A 25,331-nucleotide genomic window follows, 5' to 3' on the forward strand; every position below is an offset into this window, starting at 1 on the left:
GTAAGAGGGTAGTTTTGGGTAAAGACAACGAGTGATGCCCGGGCCCTGTCCGACAGAACTAGGTGGATTCGAGGCCAAGCGAAGCGGGCAGAGCATCAGTGTGCTCTCATGGCCATAGGCCAAGCAGGACAGGTGGAAGCCAGAGCCTGGGGAAGCTCCCTGGTGTTAGCTAAGTTAGAGCATCCTGCATAGAAGTGTTCGCCCTACTTCAGAGCAGTAAATGAACAAATGTTCTTCCCTCTATAGGTTTGGAAGTTTTTACAGGGGAAAAAGGTTTTATAAATGGAACTAATTCAAGCCACAGTGGCAAAAAAGAACCTCCCAATTCAGCTAGAAACAGGATGAAAACCTTGGAACTGGTTTGGGGTTAGAGAGACAGAAAGCATGGCTGTTTGGTGTTYGCTGCAGCACTGTGCCCATAGCCACGCGAAGAACCACTTCAGCTGCAGGTGAGTAACCTTTGCTTTCTCCTCCCATGGCCAGACTGCCCAGCGCCCTGTCCAAAAAGGGGAAGGAAAAGGCTTTTYGGAGCATCCTCCTCAGCCGTTGCAGAATATGTCAGTTTTGCACCACTGATTAACAGCCCTGTGAAGGGCTGTATGTGAGAAGCAGTAGTGCCAGCACATCCCACAGCATACATAATTTTTGCAACAGAGAGCACTTCAAGTTGTCTGGTTATTTGAGGTTGCTTCAGGGCCTGTGATGCTGGGACAGTACATACCGGCCAAATGCTGGGATTTGGGCAGAACTGACTTGCCTCCGTGGGATCCCTGAAATCCTGTCGTGGCATCTGGGCAAATCAGGGCACAACAGCACTTTATTTTGTTTGCAGATAGTAACTTAATACTGCATCCCTTGCACACTGTTTTTCCCATTGGTTCAGGCCTGATCCATGTCTAAAGTTAATTAAATGGGTCTTTGCAGCCTTGTACAGAGTTTTGTAGACCTTTTACTATCATCTATAAGTATTACAAATGAATTATTGATGATGAAAGACAAAGATTTACAAAGGGAATGAAAGCTGTAGAAGCTATTTGCAGTGCAGTTAGAAATTTTTTTGCATTTTGAGCCAGATATTCCTATTAGACTGCACCATGGGGATAAAGATCTAAATCACAATTAAATGAAGGGCCCTAGCTCCTCAGTCTGCTTGCAGGGCTGGCATGGCACCTACCTACTGCCCAGGCGTTTTCCTTCTGTTCTAGTAGAGCAATTAAGCAAAGAGGCCCATCGTATGTGTTAAAGTCTGTGTCTGGCCTGGTGGTTCTTGCTGAACAAGATATTTTAGGGATCCAACTTTTATTTAGTAAAGCCTCATTTGTGGTGATTTCTTTTTTTAAGCTGATATGCACCTGAGCAAAACTGAGCCTTCAACTCTTCTGGCTTGGCTGCTGTGACCAGTTTAGATTCAGAAGTGTCAAAGACTGACATGATTTYACGTTATTCAGATATGTTAACTCGATTGCATCAGAGATCAGAACTTTTTGTCAACTTCACCAGTAAGTGGTATCAAGAAGGTCCCAGCTAATGTTTGTTTATACATTTTCTGCCTTGTGTTGACATTTTCAGGCAATGTCATGGTGAAATACCATAAACTCTCTTCAGTTGATCTCAAATCCCTGCTGTTCAGGCGGTGCAGGCTGACTTTGAGAAAGCTGCCTTCTTTCTTTGCAGGTTTCTGAGCCCAGTTTCAGAACTCTCAGTAAAAAACGCAAAGAGCAATGTGAATAAGCACAGCACAACTGTGTGCAAAGCTAGTGATAAGAAATCTTGCCCCTGTGGAGAACTGGACCTGCTGCTTTTGCTACAAAACCAGACAGAGCAAGCCGAGATGAGCATACCTTTCACAAGCGAGTTCTGGGTGCACTCTGGGGAGTTTGCTTCTCTCTGAGGTAAACAAACTCTCTCCTTCCTGCCACTTGTTCAGTTTAGACAGCGTTCCCCCATGTCACTTGGTTGGTTTTTGAAAGGAAATTATTTGTCTTCAAATTTCACCTTTGTCCAGTCCAGTTAGTCAGTCTGCATCCTGCTGTTTCATACCCAGAAAAGTAATAATTGTGAACCGAAACCTTTATTTGGTAGAAATGCCAGATCCCAAGGATCAAGTGCAATTTGTATGCTCTTTATGTTTACATTTTATCTATAGAGAAAGTATATTATAGTTCTCTAGGTAGGGAGTTGAACCAACTTGATTCCTGACCACCTCTTCCACATTTCCCTGCTTTTGTCCCATTTGCTGTGATTGTTTCCAGGAGCCTCCTCTGTTCTGGGTGCTAGGAACCATCCTGAGGAGATCACTGCTGCAAGGACTGTGTCTGGTTTGGTGCACGTGATGTGCTGGAAAATCCAGGGTTCAATGACAAGGCAACAGTGTGATTCAGGGTCTGGAAAACACACCTGGTAATGAGTTTCATAATGATAACTCAGCCTGTTCAGTGTAGAAGATGTTAGCAGGGGATCTGTAATGTGTAAGAAGATGGCTGAGGACTCTCTTAGCATTTCAAGATCCTGTTGGGGGGAATTGAAGTCAGCAAAGAGGAACTAAATTGCAGAAATAGTGACGGTAATCAACCACTGAATAGATCACAGGGGAGGTGTCAAATGCTCCAATCACTTGGACTCTTTAAATAACAGCTGGATATCATTCTGGCTGAATGAGAGTATAACCTGTTGAGGTAGTTTGAGGAATTGCTGGGTGAAGTCTCTGGACTTAGCTGTGCAGAGGATCAGTGCACATCATCACGGCAGTGCATCAGGCCTCAATGTTTGTGGCCCTTTCCAAGGGGAGCTCTTACAACCAGCTGGAAAATAAATGTTTAGTAGCAGGACTCTCTTGGGCTGGGCACTGTTTGTATTTGTGCAGTGATAAAGGCTGTGCAGGTTAATTAGGTGCCTGGTAAAGGAGATCAGATGAGGAGAGAGCATATACTGCTTCAAAGAAGTGCTCAAGATTAATGAATTTTCAGTAAAAATTAGGCTAGAATGTGAATTTCCCTTTGCAACAGATTAAAGGTTATTCCTAGGAATATGTTCCTAGTTTTTTAGGTCATTTGAGAGCCTTACAGCTGAAGGCAACATTGACAGAAGTGGCAGACTTGGTAAGCTCTGATGCATTTTCTCTCCAGCCCCTGCAGAGGCAACAGGGCAGTGTTTGTGGAGAAGGAGGTGAAGTTAGGGTGATGAAGGAGAAATCTAATTTAATTATGAAATGTCTAAACCTTTGTGTAGGAGTGACTGTGATGGAGGTTTGTGGGCAAGGACTAGTTCCTTGTGAGCCACTTTGCTGATGAAACATGTTACGTGAACGCGGAGGAGGGAGGAAGAGGCACAGTCGCAAATGCAGGGATCACGAGGATGGTGAACAAGAGCAGTAGGAGGTAGGTGATGGCTAGAGGGTGGGAAGTCTTCCCTAATATCCCAGCCTTGGGGGATACAGTGACCCCGACCCACGTGTAGCTTCAGGAGAGATGGGCTCGGTGACGTTTCTCTTGAACTGCTCAGAATAGATCCTGTCTCCAAAGTTACCGATGTGAGAAGAGGCCGGCTGTGGCTTGTGCAGAGTGCTGCTGCTCCATTGACTTCGGCAGAGCTGTGGCAGTTTAAATTAGTCAAGGATTTGTTCCTTAATCTGTCTGAACATTGCCTAGCTGGAAGGAGGGAAAACCTCAACACAGTTCATCTATATTCATGGCAATTTCTCGTAGGGCTCCGGTGACTGGTGGCTTTGCAGGGAGCAGTAAGTACATTTGGGAGTTGGCATGGCCGTACAAGTACAGAGTCTTCATTTGTCATTGTCCTTTCATAATAGTTAACCTCTAAACAGAATTAATATAAAATTAATAAAGCCCTATTGCCTTCTATTCTGTTTGGTTCTTTTCCTTATAAAGTGTTCGCTCTATGCTAGAGTACTCCAATTAAAAATGAGACCATTTTTCAATAATTTCCTAAGTGTTTCCCCCACTGAATTAGGCTCCTGCACTATATTCTCTAATATAATCAGAATTGAGTGCACCGTTTCTTCATCTGAGTCTCTCTAGCTGTTCCTCAAAAAAACCTTGGTGCTTAATTACTTTTCTGACTTGCTGTGGCCATGGACTCAGATGTAGCATTTCAGGAAGCTGTTTCCTTTAGACGGTATAATTTTGTGGATAGGATTGTGTTCTGCCTTAGCAGAAATTAGGTGTATTTGCTTTCCTAGTCTCCACTAGAGCTGCACCTTTTTCTCCTGGAAAAAAAGTACATAATGGACCCATGCTCTCTAGCCTAGCTTGTTGGAACAATAAAGACCTTTAATTGGGCTCCTCATCAACACTGAAGATAATAAACAAGATGAACAGATTAACTTATAGATTGTCATTATGTTTTTAAAATTAACTTGCATCCCATCGGCACCTCCTCTTTGGGGAAGTATTCAATGCCTTATAATTAAATTAATTAGCAACACTGTTTTGCAGCTGCTCAACCAAGGGAAACGTCTCAAAACAATTTCATTCTCTTTGCCCATCCAGCCTTTGACACAGTGCAAATTCCTTCCTCTTCCATTAGCTATGGGAAAGCCCTAATCACACTGGTGCTATTAAGGGCTCAGTACCCTTGCCAGAGCACACCAGCCTTCTCTACAGGAGCATTAGTTCGTGTTTAGAGAAGAATAAAGAAGGAGTTTTTTTTGTAATCTGCAGGGTTTGCTAGAGCTAATAAACACAGTTACAAGGGGATTAGATTTTAGATGTTCACACAGAATTTAGGCAAGTTGTGAATTCAAGGAACAGAGCATGTGAAYGTATTTGAGCTCCTGTGCAGACAGGCCTGTTGGGCGTACCTGCACGGAGGAGAAGCCCGCCGTGAGGAACCAGAGAGCCCTTAGCTCAACCTGTGGCCACTGTGCCTTGCAGCTGTGAAGCAGGATGCTCTTTCCATCTTATGTCCTTCGAAAACACAGTGCAGCGGCCCTGTATGTCACCAGCCGAAAGATGGGTGCTTTTCCTCTGTAAGGCCTCTGGCAGCGACACGAACCGGGCGTCCGGCCTCTCTCAGCGCGAAGGTGCTGCCAGGTGCCTGCAGCAGCCTCCCAGGCCCTGCCGACGAGCCGCCAGCGCTGGGGAGGGCGTTCAACGCCCCAGGAGAGGAGCGGTGCTGGAATAGCCGCCTGCGTGGCTGGCAGCACGCCCCGAGCGGGCGCGTGGCCCCGGCTGAACGAGCCTCACCGCCGTGCCTCCAGAATAGGCACTTCCAGGAGGAGCGCTGCCCCCACAGCTGCTCTCGCTCTAGCAGCCTTAATTTCCAGAGCAACGAGAAGAGACTGTCTGGCCTTGCAGGCTGTGTGTGTGTAATGCAGAGAGCTGGCCGCGAGCAGCCACTACGGCCCTTCTCGAGAGGCTTATCAGCCATTGCTCGCTCTGTCCCACGCACCCCTCCGAGGGCATCTGGCAAAGACTCTTCTCTTTGAGGGTGTTCCTGCCTGCCCAGCATCCAGGCTCCCTATTTACATTCACACAAAGCCCCATCGGTTTCCTCTAGCTCGATCTGCTAGCAACTGACAGATGAATTTTTTTGGATGATTAGGATCTTAACAAAAGTACCAGTGCAACAAGCACTTGAAAGGCAAAGCCGTTATCATCGTGCTGCTGAGGCACTGCGATGCTGTCGGGGGGGCTGGGCTTAATTCTTCCACTGTAAGAAAGGATAAACTTTCTTGGTTAGGTCTCAGCAGAGAGCTGAGCATGAATGTGTGCAGAATCGAACCAGCTGCTTGTTACTCGGCTGTTATTCTGGACACTGGGTTTTGGTGTATTTAGGTTGCATCTTTAGGTTTCTGCTCTGTTCTTGCAAGAGGTTCCTAGAGCTCGTGCTCTGATGTCAGGTGCCAAGTGCCCTTCTCCAGGATCGCAGGGAGCATCAGCCTCATGCAGCAAGGTCTTTGGGGGTTTTGCTCTCCTCAGGCTGTGCTGCTCATGCATTTGACCCAGTGCATTTTGTTCTCTAGCTGCCACCCTGATGCACTAGCAGAAAACTTCAAGTTTCTGAGCTTTTCTTCATATTCCTAATGTGCATGTTGCCATTAGATGTTCAACTCTGCCAGCAAAAAAAGGCACAGCACAACTTCTCCTCAGGTGTCTGGCTTTGTCTATGCTACAGAATAATTCTGATTACTGCTTGGTTCTGTTAGGGGAGACTCTTGCAAGAAAGTGTCCTTTCCCATTAGCTTTCTAATGTACTGTGTCTGAATCCTCCCGCCTGTGTGGTGTCCTGTTCTCCTGGAGGTTGGAAGGACAGGTCCTCACAGCACGGTCTGTGCAGTATCACGGCACAAGCCATTCCCGGGGCTGGGAGATGCTTCCCTGAGCCGGGAATTAGCTTATCCCCACTTGCTTGCACACTGCTGTAGCACTGTGGTGTCTGGCAATGCCTGGCTCAGGAAAGCGTCTCCCAGCCTCAGGAATGGCCAAAGACCTGAGGAAACGTTAGAGTAGGAGCAAAGACCATATTTATTGGAGCCAGAATCTAGGAAAACTGTGGACGCAGGCTGGAGTGACATTGCAAGGAGCTGGACTGCAAAGGTGCTCCACGCAAAGAGAGCACGTGGCTTCATGATAGCTGACACACTCGATCACATTCCCCCTTTCACATAAAACCAAAACTGGCATCAAGTTGGTTCATCTCTAGATGCTTTTTGATATTCATTAACCACATGTTATATACTGTAAATACATACTTGAAAAATCAATATATATTTTTATAAGCTTGAAACAAATGTAATATAAAAGATCACAAAGGACACTATGTGCATTTCATGTTTGAACTATAGTCAGACATCTCCAGGGAATCATCATGATTTGGAGTAATAATAATAATAATAATAATAAATGATAATAAAGATCTATTGACATTTTTGTTAATTTTGTATTTATTGAACCATGTTTGAAGATTGCAATAAAGAAATACCTAAGTAAAAACAAACATTAATTCTGTCGTGGTTTGTCTGTGTGGGTTTATTTCAGGTGTTCTGATGAAAAGTGCCACTTTTAGCAAGGGTAACAGTTATCAGATAATGAATAGTTTAAGCATGGGCAAGGTGTGAAATAATGCATTAATGTTTTATTAAATAGTGTGTGAGCTAAAATGAGAACCTTTGCTCCTTCCGCAGAGGTGGCAGCAACAGTGCGAATAAGCTACGGTTGCGTCTTGCTATTGACATTTCATTAGGAAAAAAAACATTACTTAACTATTACAGCTTGTGTGTTTTTTGGAGGGAGAGGTCCATCCGTTGGCTTGCTAGGCCAGATGTTGTTTAGACGGGCAGGAATCCCTTCCCAGCACCCTGAGGAACAGGTAACCTTGGAAGTGCTCACAGCGTGGAACTGTCTATACGTGTGCGAGCTGTCAGTCTAATCTAGGCGTTGTGTGTACGTGTGGGGATGCTGCTGAGCAGAGGGAAAACACTGCAGAGTTGCTCTGCTCAAGGCGTGTAATTAATTGTTTAATTGAGTAAATGAAAGCAGAGTATGGCCAGCATGTTAAATGCAAATGCTGCACAAGCAAAAATATTTAGAAATAATTCAATGTGACTCTTTCACCAGTTCCCCTTTCTTATCTTTTTCTTAGGTAGTTTAAGGCCAAAGAACACGTACAAAAGCCTCATTTCGGTACGCTGACAACAGTGACAGCTGCTGAGAAAAAGGAACTGAACGGGTGCTTAAAATGGGCGAAGCCTATTTGCCTTCTGTCGATCAATTAATCCAAGCAGTCTGCACGAGGAGCCTGGCCAGGGCGATATTGGCACTATAAAGAAATAATTAGCGCTCTAAAGCAGGGTTGCAAGCCACAGCCAAGCAGATATATATTTTGCCCAGATTTATCTGCAGCGATGCCTCCCAAGTTCCTGGGGGGTTTTTGCCTGGGCTGGGGGCGTCCCGTGTGCCCTGCTGCCGGAGCCGCTGCCGGAGCTGCTGCCGGCTTGGGGCAGRGGCTGCGCCGGCTCCCTCGGTGCACAGCGTGCCAGGCCAGCGCTGCAGCGCACCTTCGTGAAGCGGGCCATTAATAATTGAAATCGTGTCCTACGGAGACAAATCTGCCTAGGCGGYGTGCCACAGCTTGCAGATAACTGGGAAAGTGTTAGCAACCGCCTCCCCGTGCAGCGGTAAAGGTCAGTGTGAAAGGCAGCGGGAGCCAGGCAAGCGCTGGCCCTGGCTCCAGTCCCAGCTCCGTCCTGGCTGCGGCTCTARTCTTGGCTCTGGCTCCGGCTCCAGCTCTGGCCCTGGCCCCGGCCGTGGCTGCGGCAGCACAGCCCAGGCGCTGCGGACCTGGCCCGGGTCTCAGCTGGCATTAGTTAATGGCACCAAACGGGCTCCTTCCCCTCTGCCATCCGGGCAACAGCGTCCTAGCTCAGGCCGGCATTTGAGCAATTCCCTGCGTTGCCTAAAAGAGAGGCAGATTTTCTGGCTTATTGGGTCAAGCTGTTTTATTGAGCAGTGTCAGTGTCTTCCTGCTCTGCTGGTGGTGGGAGCTTTAGCTTTGTAACGTGCTGCTCACGGCTGCGTGCCTGCCCGGTGCGGCGATGACCGCACAAGCGGCTGCTGCGCCTGCGTCCCCCCCACCCTTGCTGAGCGGCCCGAATATGTCCTGCACGATAGACCAGAGCAAACCTCTCCCCATCTAATTCTTCTCCACTGATAAACAGCTTCGAGAGTGTGTGTGTGTGTGTGTGCGTGCGTGCGCGCGCGCGCGCGTGTGTGCAACAAGGAGCAAAGGAGCAAGGGCATCCTTCCCCGRTGCTGGGGAGAACGTGCGGGGCTTTGCAGTGCCGTGGTTAGCTGTTTTTTAACCCATCTGCTCTGCTTCACGGAGCGGATCTTTGCCCTTCTCTTAGCAGCCCCGGCCCCCGCCGCAGTGACGTTACCCCCGGCCAGGCTGCCCAGCGCTCCTGGGGCTTCGCCCTGGCTGGCATGGGAAAGAGCAGCGCCGTCTGCGCGGCCGGTGACACGGCTCCAGGGCCGGGGCAGGAGACGGCGCTCGAGGTGAGCCAGAGCTCGTGGTCCAGGTTACCTGCAGCTGGGACATGTCTTGCTCTCCTGTTTTGTAGTTTCCCTGAGTCCACTGAAATCAATGTTAAAACACTTTTTGTCCTGCCTCAGAAGATCAGGGTGGAGCACAGAGGCTGACGCCGTGTCTCACGGCGCCAGGCGAAGCAATAAATAACCCTTTGGTTTGTCTTGCAGGGAAATGCAATGTGTCAGGTATCACAGCACATCGCATCCAAACGCGATGTGGCATAATGAATCAAACCTCCAAAAATAAAGAGTTCTTCCTGAAATAGACTCCTCACTGTCAATTTAAACTGTGCCAAAAATGGCCATTTGATGCAGGTTACTTCTTTTACCAACAACTTACAAAAGTGGATATTTTTAATTGCTATTTATAATGCGGGTGTGAGCAAGGCATCCCTGTGCAAGCATGTGCTAGTTACAGCACAGCAAACCCCAAATCCCACCTGTGTGCCACGCTGAGCTGTGGCCTCACACCATCACGCTGGGTCATGTTGGCCCCTCTGTGACTGGAAATGTGCTGTGGAGTAACAGGATCCATTAACACCACGCACCTGCAAACACCAGGTTTTGTGGAAACAGTTAATTTTGCTCTTTGGCAGGTGGCAGGACACCAGGAGCTGCTGGGACCTGCCACGGGTGGAAAATCTGCCCTGTGCACCCAAATTGTGAAGATGGGGAGGTTAATTCTGGTTTTGGGGGCCTGGGGCCCTTTATTTTGGAGCAGGGAAGTCCCTGCTGCTTTTATGTCTGCATTAACTGACTCAAGCCCTCCATTCCCTGCGGCTTTAGTCTTTATACATTTCATTTTAGAAGGGAGGAAAAATATAGAAATGCAAGAAGAAGGTGGTAGACCAGAGGAAAGGCTTTGAAAAATAGTTCTTTGCTCTTGGCACTTGAATATTGCATTATAGCTGCTGTTAAAATTCCTGCATTTTATATAGCAACACTTATGCAGAGAGTAAAAGTAAGGTGTTCAAGGTATTTTAAACATGTATAGGGAAGTAAATTAGCCTTTAGCACACCTCTCCGTTATTCTAGCCTTTAGCACACCTCTCTGTTATTCTAGCCTTTAAAATGGGGCAATTAATGCCAGTCCCTGCAGGCAGCTGGGGGCAATTCCCTGGGCAGGGAGCTGCTGCGGAGCTGCCCAGGGACGGCAGACTGGGCACATCTGCACACATCTGCATCACCCATGCTATGGGATAGAGCTGTCCTCCGCCGGGACAGCAGCCCTCGGCGGTGCCAGCACGGAGCCCGGCAACGCGGCCTCCAATCCTCCTTGGCGCCAGTGGTGAATCCGGTGCGGGCTGCGGTCCTGGGTGGCTCAGCGGTGGCGGGGGGCTGTGGGGAGCTGGCCAGGAGCGGGCGGCCGGATCGAGACGCCAGAGCAGGTGGCTTTTCCCAGCACTCCTGCGGGAGGGCGCCAGGGCCAGGAAGGGGCGGATGGTGCGGAGCAGCCGCCTGCCACCGCAGCCAGAACGGAGAGGTGCCGAGGGGAAGCAGGTGCCAGGCAGATGTGGGCCAAGACTGCAGCCGTGGCCAAAGAGCATCGCTGCCCCATGGCCCGGCCGCTGCCGCCCCAGCCAAAGCTGCTGGCGTGGCAGAGCAATCCCAACCCATGTGGCTACGCGGAGCGAGGGTTTTATTTCCTAAACAGTATACTGGGCTAGAGTTATGAATTATTCAGCTGTTTATATTAGTCACATCGTAATGGGAAGAYGAATTTGCCTTGATTACTGCACTCGTTTACGAGGTCTTGCGCTGGATGAACACGAGCAGCTCGGCGGCGTTGTCGCCCCGGCGTGGGGAGGGAGTCGGGACAAGCAACAGATCTGGGGTGTCTGCCTGGCATTTACCAGGGCGGGAGAGAATATAGCGTCCTGTTTGTTTGTCTGCAGTGGCTACATGATGGCTTTTAAAAGCAGTGCCAAGAGATGAAAAACGACAGCAAGATGTATGGGTTCAGATCTTGATTTTTGTCAGACTTCTCTTGTCAGTGAGGAGGTGGGAATAAAAGGAAAACCATCAGAGAAAGGYTGGGAACCTAAAATACGGGACGCAGCAAGAAGTCGCTGTTATTGATGATGAAATCTCTGGAATTTGGTTGCTATGCATTGATATCTAACTAATTGCCCTGAAAGATTGCTCTATATGTTTCTTTCTGATTTAGTCTTTAAGGAAAAAAAAAAAAAAAAAAAAGAGGAGAGCTGATTAAAATACAGCAGCATAAGGTATTTTAAGTGGAATGCAGGTAATAATGGGAGAGAAAAAACTATGAAATCCTGAAAGGAGAGAAATGCTTCTGTGCTGTCACCAGACAGAAACCTCTCCCTCCTCTGCCTCGGCAGGGCAGAGCCGGGCGACGCTGGCGGTTAAGAGCAGCGTCACTAGCACATGTGGAGCTTTAACCCTGAGATGAAGCAAGGAGGTGACGCTCGGGGGATATTTTGCCCGTCGCAGCCCTCCTGGGGCACAGCGCAGAGGAGAGCGCGGCCACGGCCGCAGCCCCAGGAAGGCTCCGCTACCGGTCTGAGGAATGCTCCAAACAGATCATTTATTTTCATTAGACTTCTGCCGACGTCTTCATATCAGTGTCCCCTACGTAGGTCGACATCTGTCCTCAGGAACGCTTTAATTGCATTTTCTGCGCTTTTGTGCAGCTCTTTTAGCTAATGCATTCTGGCTTCATTAGATCAGACACTGACTGTCCTGAGGAAGTTGCCATGTCTTCAAATGGCTTCGATCGGCCCCTCCCCGGCACCGGCTATTTCGGGAGCTAATTAAACCGTGGCCTCGTTCAGCCCGGGTGGGTAGCGGCGGTGCCCTTCCCGCTGCCCCAGCCCGGCTTTCGCGCTGCTCCGGACGGAGACCTGGGCAGCATCAGCCCCCATCCCAGTGATTTATCGTCACAGTCAGGGACAGGCCGGGACCAGCCGACCTGTCCAGCAACTTCCTGGAAGTTGCAACGTGCTGTAACTTGTTACATACTGCAATTCGCCAAATATACTTTTTTTTTTTAAACTAATGCTTGAATGAGTTATAGGTATCTCACGTGTTTGTGCCCCAAAGTATGAAGTGACGGAATCAGAGACCATCATCGACTCTCAGTAGAGCTTGGTGTCGCTGTCCTTGATAATACACAGATAAATACACAGTTGCTGTCTTTAATAATGACAGAAAAAGTGTGCTTAGACCTTGCTTTGCAGAAGCTCCCCCCCCCCCCCAAATGAAGCCCTGGGATGCCTGTGCTAGCGCTTACAGCAGCTCATGTCTTGGCTGCGCAGCTGCAGAAGGGTCAGAGATGTGGGGAACGAGGTGCGGTAAGAACTGAAGCAGGGGGCCGCCGAGCTYGGGGCGCAGATGGGCACGCGGCTCGGCGGGTCCTGGCGCGGCTCCCGGCTCCCCGGCCGGCTCCTCCGCAGCGCTGCCGGCCGGTCGCCAGCTGCCCCAGCCACATCCCCTTTCGCATCCCACGGCACCGTTCCCACCTCTGGGAGTCATGTCACCTGCCTGGGGACTCTACATATATCCCACGCAATTTCCTCTCCTCATTTCTAATAATCTCAGCATTAAATTGGCTTTTGAAAATACGTGTGGGGGATGATGGGCTTTTGTCATAGCAGGTAGGCAATATTCATCACACCCGTGTCCTAATCCTCACAACACCTGCACAGTCATTACAGTATCCCTGCATTAATTTTAACAACATTTAATTCATTATGACTTCCTAGCTCAGGGGCCCCAGATCCCAGTGGAGCTGAACCAGCTGCCAGAGCCTGTTCCAGCGGCATCACCTCACCAACAACTCCTTTGGCAAATCCCAGTTTTGCAAGAAAACTCTCTGTAACTCGAGGTTTATACATCAAAGCAGATGAGGAGCCACGATACCCTTTCTGGGCCAGAGCCTGGAGCAAGAAAAGGAAGCTTCATCATCAGAGAGTTGTGATGGAGTGGAAAATCACCGATGCCCGAGACGCTCAGCAAGTTGCATTAAAATGAGTATTGCAGACATGGCACAGCCTGCAACATCTGCTGTGTCCCAGGAGCGTGGAGTTGTCTACTTGGCAAAAAATAAATCTACCGGGCTGGCTGCGCGAGAGCAAGGACACGGTGCTGCAGTGAGCCCCGGCTCCCGTGTCAGCGGCGCCTGGGCTGCACATTGCCCCTGTCATTAGCCGGTGCATAAAGGAGCACGAGTTGGATTTACGTCTCCCAGCGCAGGTGCCGGGAGGTTTATCACACCGTAAAACGACCGGCTTCTAAACAAGCAAAGCTCAACAGCTCTGTGCAGCGCTGTGGCTTCCAAAGCTGTTYCGCGACGCCGCTGTTCCCGGTCGACCCTGCCGCCGCCGCGCATGCAGCCCGGACACGTTGCTGCTGAGCACCGGAGCGATCACTGGCGTGGAAGGAAATCAGGGCTGCAGCAGGCAATTCAGCCTCTGAATGGGAAACTAATATTGTCCGTGAGAGATTTTTGGAAGGTGGGAAAAGCAACACAGTGGCTCTGTATTGAAAATAGTATTTCGACTTCTAACCAAAAGCAAATGGTTGTTTTTAGGACAGTAATAGATAATAATGGTAGAAAGTCTGACTGCAGCTTCAAGATTTAGCCAGAAAAAGGAGTGAAAGTGTAAAATCAGTTCATTAATAGCTCTAGTTAGAGGGGGAAAAAAGCTTCGTAGAGACCTTTCTTGCAGTCTGCAAGGCCCTGCCTGGATCAGTTAGTTAACGAAGTCTTTAGTCCTTCCCGGGCAAAGCAGCAGTGTCCTGCCAGCAGGGCGCCGTCGAGCTTGGCATCGCTGGCAAGGAGAAGGCGACCCAAGGAGAACCAGCTTTTTGGGAGAAACCGAGCGAAACGGAGCCGGCTTATAGCAGGGGAGCTTGTGCCTGGCTCAGCCTCTTGCCAGTGCTGCTTTCCCAGGCTGCCGGGGACCTGGGAGCCGATCGCTGGGATTGCCGCAGGGATGCGGTCACGCCAGGATTGCCCTGGGGACGCGGTCATCCTGGGATTGCTGCGTGCCGGGGCAGCCACGGCGGCTGCCCGCCCTGCACAGCCCTGGTGCTGGGGTGGGAAAACGCCTTCCTGGGGCTGCAGCCACAAGCGCTGCACGGAGCAGCTCTTTACAGCCAGTCTTAAATAAGGCCGGGAATGGTGGGAAGAACAGATGGCAAGTGCCAGATGGAGAAGGTGTATGAGGAGGGAGAGGCTGTTACGTGGAGCGAGCCGCAGGCCCGACTCCGAGCAGTTGGCAATTAACTCAGACTATTAGCATCAAACTTTGCCTCCAAAGTTTCCTCCCGCCTCCCCTTGCCATCGGACCTCCTCGTTTCTAGGCGAGCTGGGTATCTGATGAGAAAACGAACCCATAATTCAGTCACAGCAAGATGCCTGGTTCCACAAATAAGCAAAAAACTACCAGGGACATTATTTGCCAGAAATAATGGGATTACTATTAGCTGTCACTGTCCCAAAGGGAAAGGGAAATTGGTTGTATCCTGCAATGGTTTTTATCTGTGCAGCAGGCGGCCTCGGGTGTGAAGCCCCTTCCCCAGGAGCTGGGTTCAGCGCTACCCCGGCTGGCAGCTCCTCGGCTGACGACCTTCCCCGGATCTGTCGGCGCCGGGGCACCGGGGCTTCCCTGCACGCGGCCCCGCACGGGCTGAACCGCCTCTGCCCTCAGGACCCGGCCAAGCCGCATGCTGCCAAATTACAGTCGTATTTTTCAAAGCAAATGTACTGCTCTCATTTGAGCTCCCAGCTCCTGAGACGAAGAGCTGGGGGCCTCCAGCTGCAGCCAGCAGGTTCTGTGCATCCGGGGAGATCTCGCTGCACCCCATAAACTGGCACCGAGGCGCAGCGCGGCTCTGCCGGCCCTCTCCTTCACTGGCCTGCAGGGACGGGGTGTGCGCTCGCTCTCCAGGGGTTTCGTCCTGCTCAGGCTCCSCAGAGCTCTTGCTTGTACAGCGCGCGCCATCGCCGCTAACGACCCCGCGTGGCTGCAGAAACCCTGCTCCTGGCAGCACCTGCTCCCGTCCYGTCTGGTGCCTCTAATGCACTTGGTGGCACTGATGCTCCCTGATGGCCTTTCCATCAGCAGCGCTCCGGGAGGTATAATGCATGTGAATGTGCCCCGGGCAAGTCCCTATAACAAATTAATGCAGGTCTTTAATTTTAACAGTGGTTCAAATGAACCAGGGCTTGAATCCAGTCACTTATGGCACTATTTTTCTGCTGACACATATTGCATCACAGTCTCCTTCTCTCTGAGACAAGTTAAATTGCTAAATTCCTCTTTAAAATGCCTGTGTGTCTGCTGGAAAAGGCAGGTGCAGTTGTGACCGGGAGGGAATTAAGGGGAGCAGCCCCCCAGTCGGACCAGCTCAGGCTCTAGTGACGTGGGGCCGGCGCAGACTGCGCACGGGGCAGGCGGCTCTGTCCCCGCAGCTGTGCTCTATGGAAGCAGCCTCGCAGCCCTAGTGCAGATGCAAACTCACACCAGGGTATCGTAAAGGTTTTAAAACAGGAACTTTACAACTGGCATTTGATGAAAGGCATTATGCACTGTGGCTGCCCACAGCCATCACATCAGGAAAGCAGATAGCTCTTGCACCGAGCGAGCACGTCGCTGCTGTYCAGGTCCCCTTGGGAGGCCTCTGGATGCTCAGCAGTTCAAATGCAGTTTCTAAGCAGCTCTGACCCCCGCCGCTCCCTGCCCGCGTGCACAATGCTCTCGTGGCTACCAAGGGCAAGGGCACTCTGTCCAGTCTTCTGTAAAGTGCGAAATTATTGCTTTTCAGATCTTTGCCCCATTTTGTCTGGTGGGTAACAACATCTCCCTTTTTTATCTAGAAGGGCTGCTCGGAGCTGGTGGGACTCAGAGCTGGCAACACCTGACACAGTTTTCTTGTTCGGTAGGTTCCTATGGTGACGCATCTCCCATCATCTTTGTGTGTAATAATTGAACAACAGAAAGAGAAAGCAAAAGCGTTTGTGAGTGTGCAGGAGCCTGTACTCAGCGCTGCCCTAGCCAGGCTTTCCTCCCGGGCCGCACGCTCCAGACAGAAAGCATTTTCAATTGCGCTTTCCATCTGGCATTGATTACAGTCCAATTTCTTGTGCCTTCATTTGCAGGCAGCAGAGGCAGGCTGACTGACACTGAGGGAGAAGGACTCCTCCGATCCCATCAATCAAGTGCCATCAGGATTCAGCATCCCCGGCTCCAGGCCACCAGGTCACCCTCAGGGGGAGACCAGATTTCCATGTGATGCAGCACCTTCCCTGGGCCCCTTTCCTGCCGCGCATGTATAGCGGCGGAGAGGGCGACAGATTTGCAGGCTGCCATTGCACACCTTCCCCCTCCATCCTGCTTCTGGATTATTTCATAGATATTTCATGGACAATTGTGAAGAAAATCCAGGAGTTTTTTTTCAGAAAATTGTGGGCAATGCACGGAAACATCTGCCAGCTCACTGCTGCTGGAACTGAGATGTGCCAGGAGAGAGCCACCAGCTCCTGCCACCACCACGCTGCATAAACGTTGGCTCAGCATTGCCAGGAAGCACAGTTTACCTGTGTTTTTGGTGTGTTTGGTCCCCGCTCCTCACAGGTGCATCTGCAGGTGGGGGACCCCCTCTTTTCAGCACATGCTAGGGCAGAGGAGGTGCCGTGCCTCCTCCTGGCAGTGCCAGGCACATACAGACATGCCTGGTGTCTCCACCAGCCACGGGCAAAGGCGGCAGCAGTCAGGCTCAGGGACAGCTATCATCCCTGTGCAAAGCACCGAGGTGGTGCACGCACGCACTTAAGAGAAGGAAGATGTTCATCTGGCACAAAGCAGGGACCATGAGCCTTTCCTTTGGGGTTTATGGTGCTCAGTCATTTACCAATAGCTATTTGTTAGGGGAAAAATCACAAGTGGTTAAACGAAGAGGCTATTCTGCTCTGCTGGCTTTGTGCTGACTCAGCCGCTTAGCTGTGCACTTCTCACAGGGCACAGCTGAACCGGGGAAGACAGCCAGAGCTTGTGTCCCCGTCTCTAAGGATACGAAACAGGCCATCGCTTGTTTTAGCCATGATTTAAAGTCTTCTGACTGTTTCCTGATGCACAAAGCCCTCCCTTACAGGTGGGTACCCCAGGCCCTGCTGCCCGTGGGAGAGTCGCAGCCTCCCTTGCACTGCGAAGAGGAGCTCGGGGGCTGGTCTGTCCCCACAGAGTCCAGCTGCTGAGCTTTGCTCATCTCTTGCCTCCAAAGAAAAGCATCTTTTCTGATTACAACCCTTTCCAGTAAATTGTGTGTCTGCTCAGAAAGTCCCGGCATGATACACTTGGGAAATATGAACCCTGCCAGTGATCTGGATCCGGCTTTCACTGTTTGCATGGGTGAGTCAAAGCCACCTGAGAGCAGGGAGAGGCAAACGAAGGATCGCTCAAGTCACTCCGTCCAGCCGTTTTTCCCTAATCACTTGCACATTCAGGATGGCTGAACTGAACGCAACATGCTTCCACCTCTAACGCACGTTGCAGCAATGGAAAGAAATCTGCTTACTGCTCACGGAGGATATCATTTGCTGATGTTCATCATACCAAATTGCTCTGCAATTAGTGTTCTTCATGAAGGTGAATGGAGGCTCTTCGTAGAAGGGACGGCTCGGAGAGACAGAGTGCGGCGGTGAAACCTGCCAAGCCCGCGGCAGAGCTCTGCTCTGGCTGCTCTCTTACATGCTCCACCAACCCTCATCCTCCCCCAGGAAGAGCAATGCTTATTGATGTGCTGTCTCCTGTTAAATCCCTGCGTGCCGGGCAGCACGACTCTCCCGGCTCCTGAGGCCCTCCTAGGAGCTGCCTGCCTGCTCATCCTTCCTCCGTTTCAGCCCTACAGCCACACTGGCAGATGCTGCCTGTAATCTGCAAAGTTGGCTGTGATAAGCTGCAATTAGTGCTTAAACCCCCTTGATGCTATTTTTATGAGTAATGCAGGACAAGGATAAATTGCCCTATTCTTTCCTACCTGCTTTGTGCTTTGACAGTAAGATGTAGACTCATTTAAGGATCTAAGTCACCTCCTCCTACCCCATATCTCCTAGATTTGGGAGATGCTGTTCTTCCACTCCATGGTGTGGGCTGCAGCAGGGCCCCAGCTACGCTCACAGGCAAAGAGGGGTCACAACAGCAGCTGAGATCTTATTAACACTTCCAGTTACTACCTCACAGCAAATGAATTAATTTCAAATTGCATATGAGATGTGTCRGCTTCCCTGCTCAGTGTAGCACTGAGCTGTGCAAAATCAGCAGGGTTTGTTCTTTATAAGGAAGATTGACCCATAACTAGTAAATATTGATTTTTCCCTTGAAAGCTGCTCTCAGCCAGTTGCTGCAGGGTTACACGACGCAGCAATACAAAAGACGACAACAGACACTACTAGCACATCGGCTCGCAYGAGTGTATTTTCTCTCTGCGGACATTAACACGAGCTACGGTTGGAGGTGCCGTCTCAGGAGCACTCCGGCAGCAGCGCTCGCTGCTCTGCAGAGGCTGAGAGCAGAGCTTGCCTGCTTGCATTTGTTAACATCTCGCCTTCCTATTCTCCCTAATTAACCTCCTTCACAAAGGTGTGTGTGCACAATTATGTCCGTATTGACTCCGCTAGCGCAGGCGTTGGTGAACACGCTGGCAGCCTGGGCTCTGTCACCAGGCATTGCCTGGGCAGAGGAGGGGGCACAGCCACCCCCCGCAGGAGAAGTTGTGGTGCAGTGAAAGGGGCAGCAGGGAAATCGCTTCCTTCCACTCATCCTCTCCCAAAGTGACTTCTGGCTCAGCAGTTTGACTTTAGAGAAGGAAGCTAAGGGTGCATTTTTGTAGCTGTTACTTGTTTGTGTGCAAAATGAAAGACCCTGCTAACGTGGCTTCGTGTTGGGCAGAAGTACCTGCACAGTGAACCCCGCCAGCTCCCGCGTTAGAATTTTACATGCATTTTCCTGTTCCTTCCAAGGTAAAGCTAAGCTGATGGAGCAGGCAGCCTTTGCCCCAGCTGCGCAACACGTGCTCCTCTGGCACAGGGAGCACCCCCGAGGGCAGGGTGCCGGCCTGGCTTGGGGGCCCCCAGGGCACAGCAGCCAGGTCCCCTGTGCTGCACCAGTGCGGAGCAGCTCTCCCTGGCCACGCTCCTCAGCACAGCCAGGCTGCGAGGTGGCAACCAGATCGGAGGACATGACTTTCCTATTAGCTGTCTCTCCCTTGTTAAGGGAAATTAGATTAATTACATTGTAGCAGGCAATAAATCTTTCCCTGGAGAGACAAGGATGGTGCCTGGGATTTGTTCTCTGTGTTATATTAAAATTAGCAATTCTGTCTAATCCCATTTTTCAGTGTGATAATGCTGCTGGGCTAGGGCAGTGTAAAGCCCTACAGCTTATGGGCACTAATTTTCTGAGATAAATAGAGAATTTCTTCCCTGCTCTCATCAGAGCCAGGGATGAAATTGCTCTGAAGTCCATACGCTGTAAGCTCTGTTTCCCATTGCTGTATTTTAAGAGGACATTTATGTTTTCTCCCAGCTCAGATGTGATAGCTGAGCAGTGGCACCCTGCAATTCCACAGCAAGGTCCAGCCACATCAGTTTTCATATTATCTTGCTGTAAACGAGATTCACTGGACAATATGGATCTGATTTGCAGCACAGCTGTGAAAGGAATCCTGCCTTTAAGAAACCTACCATCTATGAATAAATTGGATATACTTATTTTGGACTCCCAACAGGCTCAAACTTTGTGTGAGGCTGCAAAAGGAAAGACTCAGCCTGTCCTGTGATCACCTCTCCGAGAAAATACTTGATTTACATGACAAGAAAGGGCCTGCAATACAGCACTTGCATGCATGTGCATGGCTGGAAGGCACAGAAGGAAGACTGGACTCTCAGCACACCTGGCTCATCACTTTGTGCAAGGCACCCTTTCTGCCCAGCCCAAAAAGACAGTCCTGGGGGCAAAGGAGAAGCTGGATTAAATAATTCCCTTTTTGGAGAACTTGACCATTTGGGCAATCAGGTTTTCCCTTTGTCCTTTGAAGTGTCAAGCCCTCCAAGCCACACGGTTCATTCAGGACTGCAAGGGCTGGCACTGCTGCAGGGAGGGCAAAACCCTTGCTGTATCGTGCCACAGCTGCTGCCAGGATGGGCCCATAAAGACAGGCTGTAGCTGGGCTGTTACCAAATGCCAGCTTCCTTACCCAGGTGTGCTCATGGCCAGTGCTGGAGTAATATCAAGGGGGTGGAAGACAGCAAGTACCGCACACACAACAACCACTTCTCCTAGGACCTCAAAGAGCCACACAGCCTTTGAGGAGCTCATCTGTATCAGTCCTTCCTACCTAGACACTAAACTACAGCCCCTCTAGCTTCTCACACAAGTCCCTCAAAAGTGGATCTTGGCTGTCATCCCAAACAGAGCCACGGTGCAGAACTGCTCCTCTCGTATGATTTTTGGCTTCCTTAGTGCCAGGTGGCTAAAAGCTCCCAGTGGGGGTAAGCAGAGCCCCCAGGGTCACCCACTGCAGGAACTCATGCTTGTTCTACAAGGAAGGTGGAAGAACGCAGCTCTCCTGGATGATTTTCCACCTCCCTGCTCAGCCATCTGCACATGCCATAACACACCACCCATCATGCTCTTGAGCATACACACACACACACAGGAAGACAAGCATGTGCTGCAACAAGGCTCTTCTCCCACTGAACATGTCCATTATGCATTCAGAGTCCTGCAGTACAATCAATTAGAGGAAAACAAGCTGCAACTAAATCCATTGCAAACACTGTTTGATTTGTTTTCTGGAAGCCCTGTCACCTGTGACACATGATATGGGATCAGCTTAAAGGCTGTAAGGCCCCATAGGGAACATCAGGTTATGGCAAGTGGTAATTGGCAGAGCCTGGCTGCCCAGCCCAGCCTGTCCACAGCAGTCTGGATATCGTTAATCACTGCATAATGCAGCATCAATGCAGCAAGACACCAGCCTGGAAAAGCCACCACCAGTTACATCTTCTAATTAATACATTTTACTTAATTGAGTGCCCAATTGCTAAATGATGTCAGTCAGGTTAATTAAATGTTAAATCTTTCTCAGTTAGCAAAAAATGGAAAGTTACAGAAGCTTAAATTGCAAAACACTTACAAGCCTGTTAATTAGAATAATTGTTTTCACCTCCCACCCTCCAACACCCCCCCTCAAAGATTAAATGCCATACTCAAGAATCAGCATTCAAGCTCCTTAGTAAGTCAAAACATCTGGGTTAATGCTTTGTGCTTAGACTACCACCACCTTTGCACTGAACACTAACCCAGTTGAACACAAGACATCAGTTGAATTTAATTTTTAAGTATTTCAGCACCTCCTGTGAGGTGCTGGAAGCTGACCCCGGGCACAGGCTGAGCACTTCCAGCAGGACTGCGCCTTAGCTGAAGATGACCTGGTCTGGAAGTAGGCAGAGGCTGAACACACAGGTGATGCCAGCTTGAGCCTTTGACAGCAGGGTTATAACAGCTGAGCTGGAGGAGTTTCATATTTCTGAAGTTAGGACAAGGCAGGCCATCCAGGCTGTTCCCTCCTGCCGCAGCACAAGCTGCAGGGTCCGGCAAGAGTCCAGACAACACAGCTTTGTTCTAAGACCACCCTACATCTGCAAACCATGAGATGATCTGCTACAGTCCTTTCAGGGGCATCCTGAACTTCATTCCTAGAAAGGAAGACTATCAGGTTTAGCATAAATGAGGTAAAAAACCTTTTCACTGTTCCCTAGACAGCCCTTTCTGATTCACTGAGATATGGGAACTCATATTAAGCATGTGGCTTTATGACCTCTAACTAGGACAATTTGTCCTGTTGATTAGAACTGAGCAAAGTCTTTTTTGAAAATACTTTTTTCTTGCTATTCTTCCTGACAACTAATCCCTGTGGTTATTATCTGTGTGCTAATTTTTCAAGATGACTCACAAATATCATAAATGGATTAATTTTTGGTCTGCAGAACATCTTAATTGCTAACTGCAGACACTGCAATTGAATATAAAATTTGGAGACGCAGTTTATGCACCTAAACTCACCAAATGCCAGGAGTTTCCAGCTGTGCGTTCCACTTTTGAATTTGCAATTCTTAAAATCACCTAGTTAGAGAAGAGAAACAAGTCATGTCTACTGCTTCTTCGTACCTCTTTTAGTGATAAAAGGGAATACTTCCCTTTCTTATGCCTTTAGCTGATCCAAGAAATATGCCTTTGAGGTGGAATTATACAGGTCAGCTGAAAGAGCTGCATATATGCTGTCCCACACCTTCAAATCAAGAACTCCTGCATGAAAAGATTGCCTAGAGACAGCTCTAATTTGTTCTAAACCATCACCCCTTCTATCAGCAAGCAGGGAATTGTTATCTATTTATTTCTTATAATGCCACCAAATCAGTGACCACCTGCAAGGTGTCCATGATGATAAACGCTTGCTTTGTATACGAAGCTATTTCTGACAATGCTTGATAGTGCACATCTATCAAATTGCCTGGAAGAGACACCTATTAGGATCATTATCTACCACAGCCCCTTTGTGGGAGTTCAATGTCAGCACATCCTGGGGAAGGTACCTCACTGGGTGTCTATTCTGCTGTTGTTTCTCTAGATTAATAGTATTTCACATTTTCATTATAAATTTGGACTGAACTTTGGAGTTATGATACTCAGAACAAGGCTTTAGGGCAAGCACTGTGACTCAGAGGAAGCCTTCCAGAGCACAGCTTACTGCTGCACCCGCTTGGTGCAAGTGGGAACTTCTGTCCTGAGGGCTGGTGGAGCTCTGCAGAGCCGTGCAGGCTCAGCCCTACAAGCAGGGGAAGGCATGAAATGGTTCCTCCTAGGAAGCTGTTGCTTTCCAGCACTATATAAACCCTGGCAAACATGGTCACTCCCCACTACTTACTGCTCCCTGCTGGGTCCATGTTTCTGTAAGTACCACAGGTTCTCCTAGTTTAGCTGATTCTGTCACAAGGGAAACTTATTTTGAAAGAGCACTAGTTCAGGTCAGGGGGGCTCTGATCTTAAAAACAGTGTTCAGCAATCTTCTAGCAAACAGTGGCAGTTATCACCCAAATCACCCTTGCTACAAGAAAGCCACAGCTCTCAGCTATGGGCAGTATTCTTCATAACAGAAATTACAACCAGAAAAAAAAAAATTTTTATATGGAACCAGCTGCACAATACGGAGGCCTCAATTCCTTCTGCAGAGCCTCCCCTAGAAACACAAAACACGTTCTTGGAAGTCATGCAGTTTGGTTCTTGGGAAGAACATCTGCAAAAGTGATATTCTGGGAAGGCACCTCAGCGTCCTCTAGCTTTCCCCTCAAGACTCGCTCTACTCAGAAAGGACAGTCCCCGAAACTGTGCCCATGGTGTCTCAGACCTAGCAGCAGCTGACATGACATAGCTGATGTGTCTCTTTCTGCAGGCTGAACCTGAACAGCTCCTGCCTGTCATAGATGCAGCCTCTCAACCTGACAGAATGGTTGTTTTGCTGCAGTACTTTTTATTTTCTGTCACTTAGTTCAAAGAGCAGTTCAGGCTACAGCCAGACTAGCATGCAAATAATGCACAAACAAAACGCAACAAAACTCAAAAAACAATCCACCAAAAAAAGAAAAAAAAAAATCAACCAGCTTCCTTATAGCATCTCAGTAGTCCTTGCCCTAAATAAAGAGGGAGGTTGTAATTTTGTTAAACAAAATGTATSTGCCATGTAATGTGCAAAAGGGCCAGAAGTGATGCTAGTGATTTACATGAGCAATAAAACAGCAGAAAAATGAACTCCTGCATACTCACGTTCCAGAGGACCACATGGTGCAGGCAGCATGGGAAATGGACTTGGGTGATAAATACGTTTAGCTATTAGCTGCCAGGTAGCTTTAATTCATGTCAGATACAATTAACTCACCCTGACAATTGGAAAAGGTAGTTTGAATATTAACAGCATTGTTTGTTATGTTGTACTAATAATGTCATGCTTCAGAGGTACCACACCTGCAAAAAGGGAGCCCTGAGCTATGTTGCTCCACGCTTTGCAGAGCAAATTCAGCACACACAGACAACGCAAACAGGTACAAATGGAATTTGGAATCTGAAAAAGCATTCATAAAATACATACCCACAAATTCTACAGTACCATACAGCCAACGGTACTAACAGAGGAATATATTCTCTAGGCTAGACAAGTGTTTTAGTTCATTTTTATCCCTGGTAAAGGCATGTTTAAGGCAGAGTTTACACTTAGGAATGTGTATCCAAGCAAAAATTTCACATTTTTATTTACAGCTTAACTAATTACTGTCTTTTTAATTTATACGTTAACAGAATTCAAAGACAGTAAGGTAAACTTATTCCGGTACTTAGTTTACAATATTGCCACCTGCAGCTTAGAAGTTGCCACTTTCACCCAGAAGCCGCCAAAACCTGTTTAACAGYGATCTTCAAATACATGTATAGAGTTGAGGTTTGCATTAGTGACATGCTTGTTTTTTAAATTAAATAAACATATGAAAGATATTCTACAAACTTTTTCTCACCTCATGGGCTGCATTACAGACTTGCACCAAAACATAAGTTCCTTCTGATAGCATCTTTTCCCAATCTCCTTGCTTAATCACACTGCAGCCTTGGCTTTTGGAAAAGGCAGGACTTCCTGAACCTAGATTAATCCCGAAAGTCACAACATCCTTGTTTAGCTATACAGCCCCTCCAAAGTGGCTTAAATCAAGGAGGAAAGGTATCTTTGCAAGTGTAGTAAGAACCCCCGTGGGAGATCTGGTGAGGAGCCAGGCGACTGGCAGAGTGGGTGATAGCAGCCCCAGTGTGCTCTCTACACACCGACCAAAACCAGCCAGGATCCGACATGCACATTCCATTTTGTCAATAACGTCCAGCTGCTTCGCAGTCAGTAACTACTCAAGCTTAGCATAGTCAAGATAAGGAAATAGCTCTAGCAAATATAAGGGACCCTTAGGATACATAAAGAGAGTCCTGCCTGGGCATCCAACCCATGCATCCAGCAGCCTCCCATCAGCAGCCCTTCCACATGGTTCCTGGAGCTCCCTGTGCRGTTTGGAGTAAGTCTTCATTAAATCTACTTTAACCCCTCACATGCCTTGAGCGTCTCTACACCAGAATCTGATCTTCCCTTTCCTGCCTTGCAGTCACAGTAAGGGACAGAGCAGCAGCTAATAAAGAAACAGGCTTATTTTTAGAAAAAAAAAATCTT

At 49.0% G+C, this 25,331-nt stretch overlaps 1 protein-coding gene across 1 annotated transcript in view; it reads left to right on the forward strand.

Moving 5' to 3' along the window:
- Window positions 1-6,931, forward strand: part of EPHA10 (EPH receptor A10) — a 71,459-nt gene extending 64,528 nt beyond the window's left edge. The window contains exon 18 of the mRNA XM_026085933.1: window positions 247-6,931. The gene's annotated coding sequence lies outside the window, so the exon portion shown is untranslated. The remainder of the gene's footprint in view (window positions 1-246) is intronic.
- Window positions 6,932-25,331: the final 18,400 nt, after the last annotated feature.

Source organism: Apteryx rowi, unplaced genomic scaffold, assembly GCF_003343035.1.
Source record: "Apteryx rowi isolate R43461 unplaced genomic scaffold, aptRow1 scaffold_68, whole genome shotgun sequence".
In the NCBI taxonomy this organism is placed as follows: Eukaryota; Metazoa; Chordata; class Aves; order Apterygiformes; family Apterygidae; genus Apteryx; species Apteryx rowi.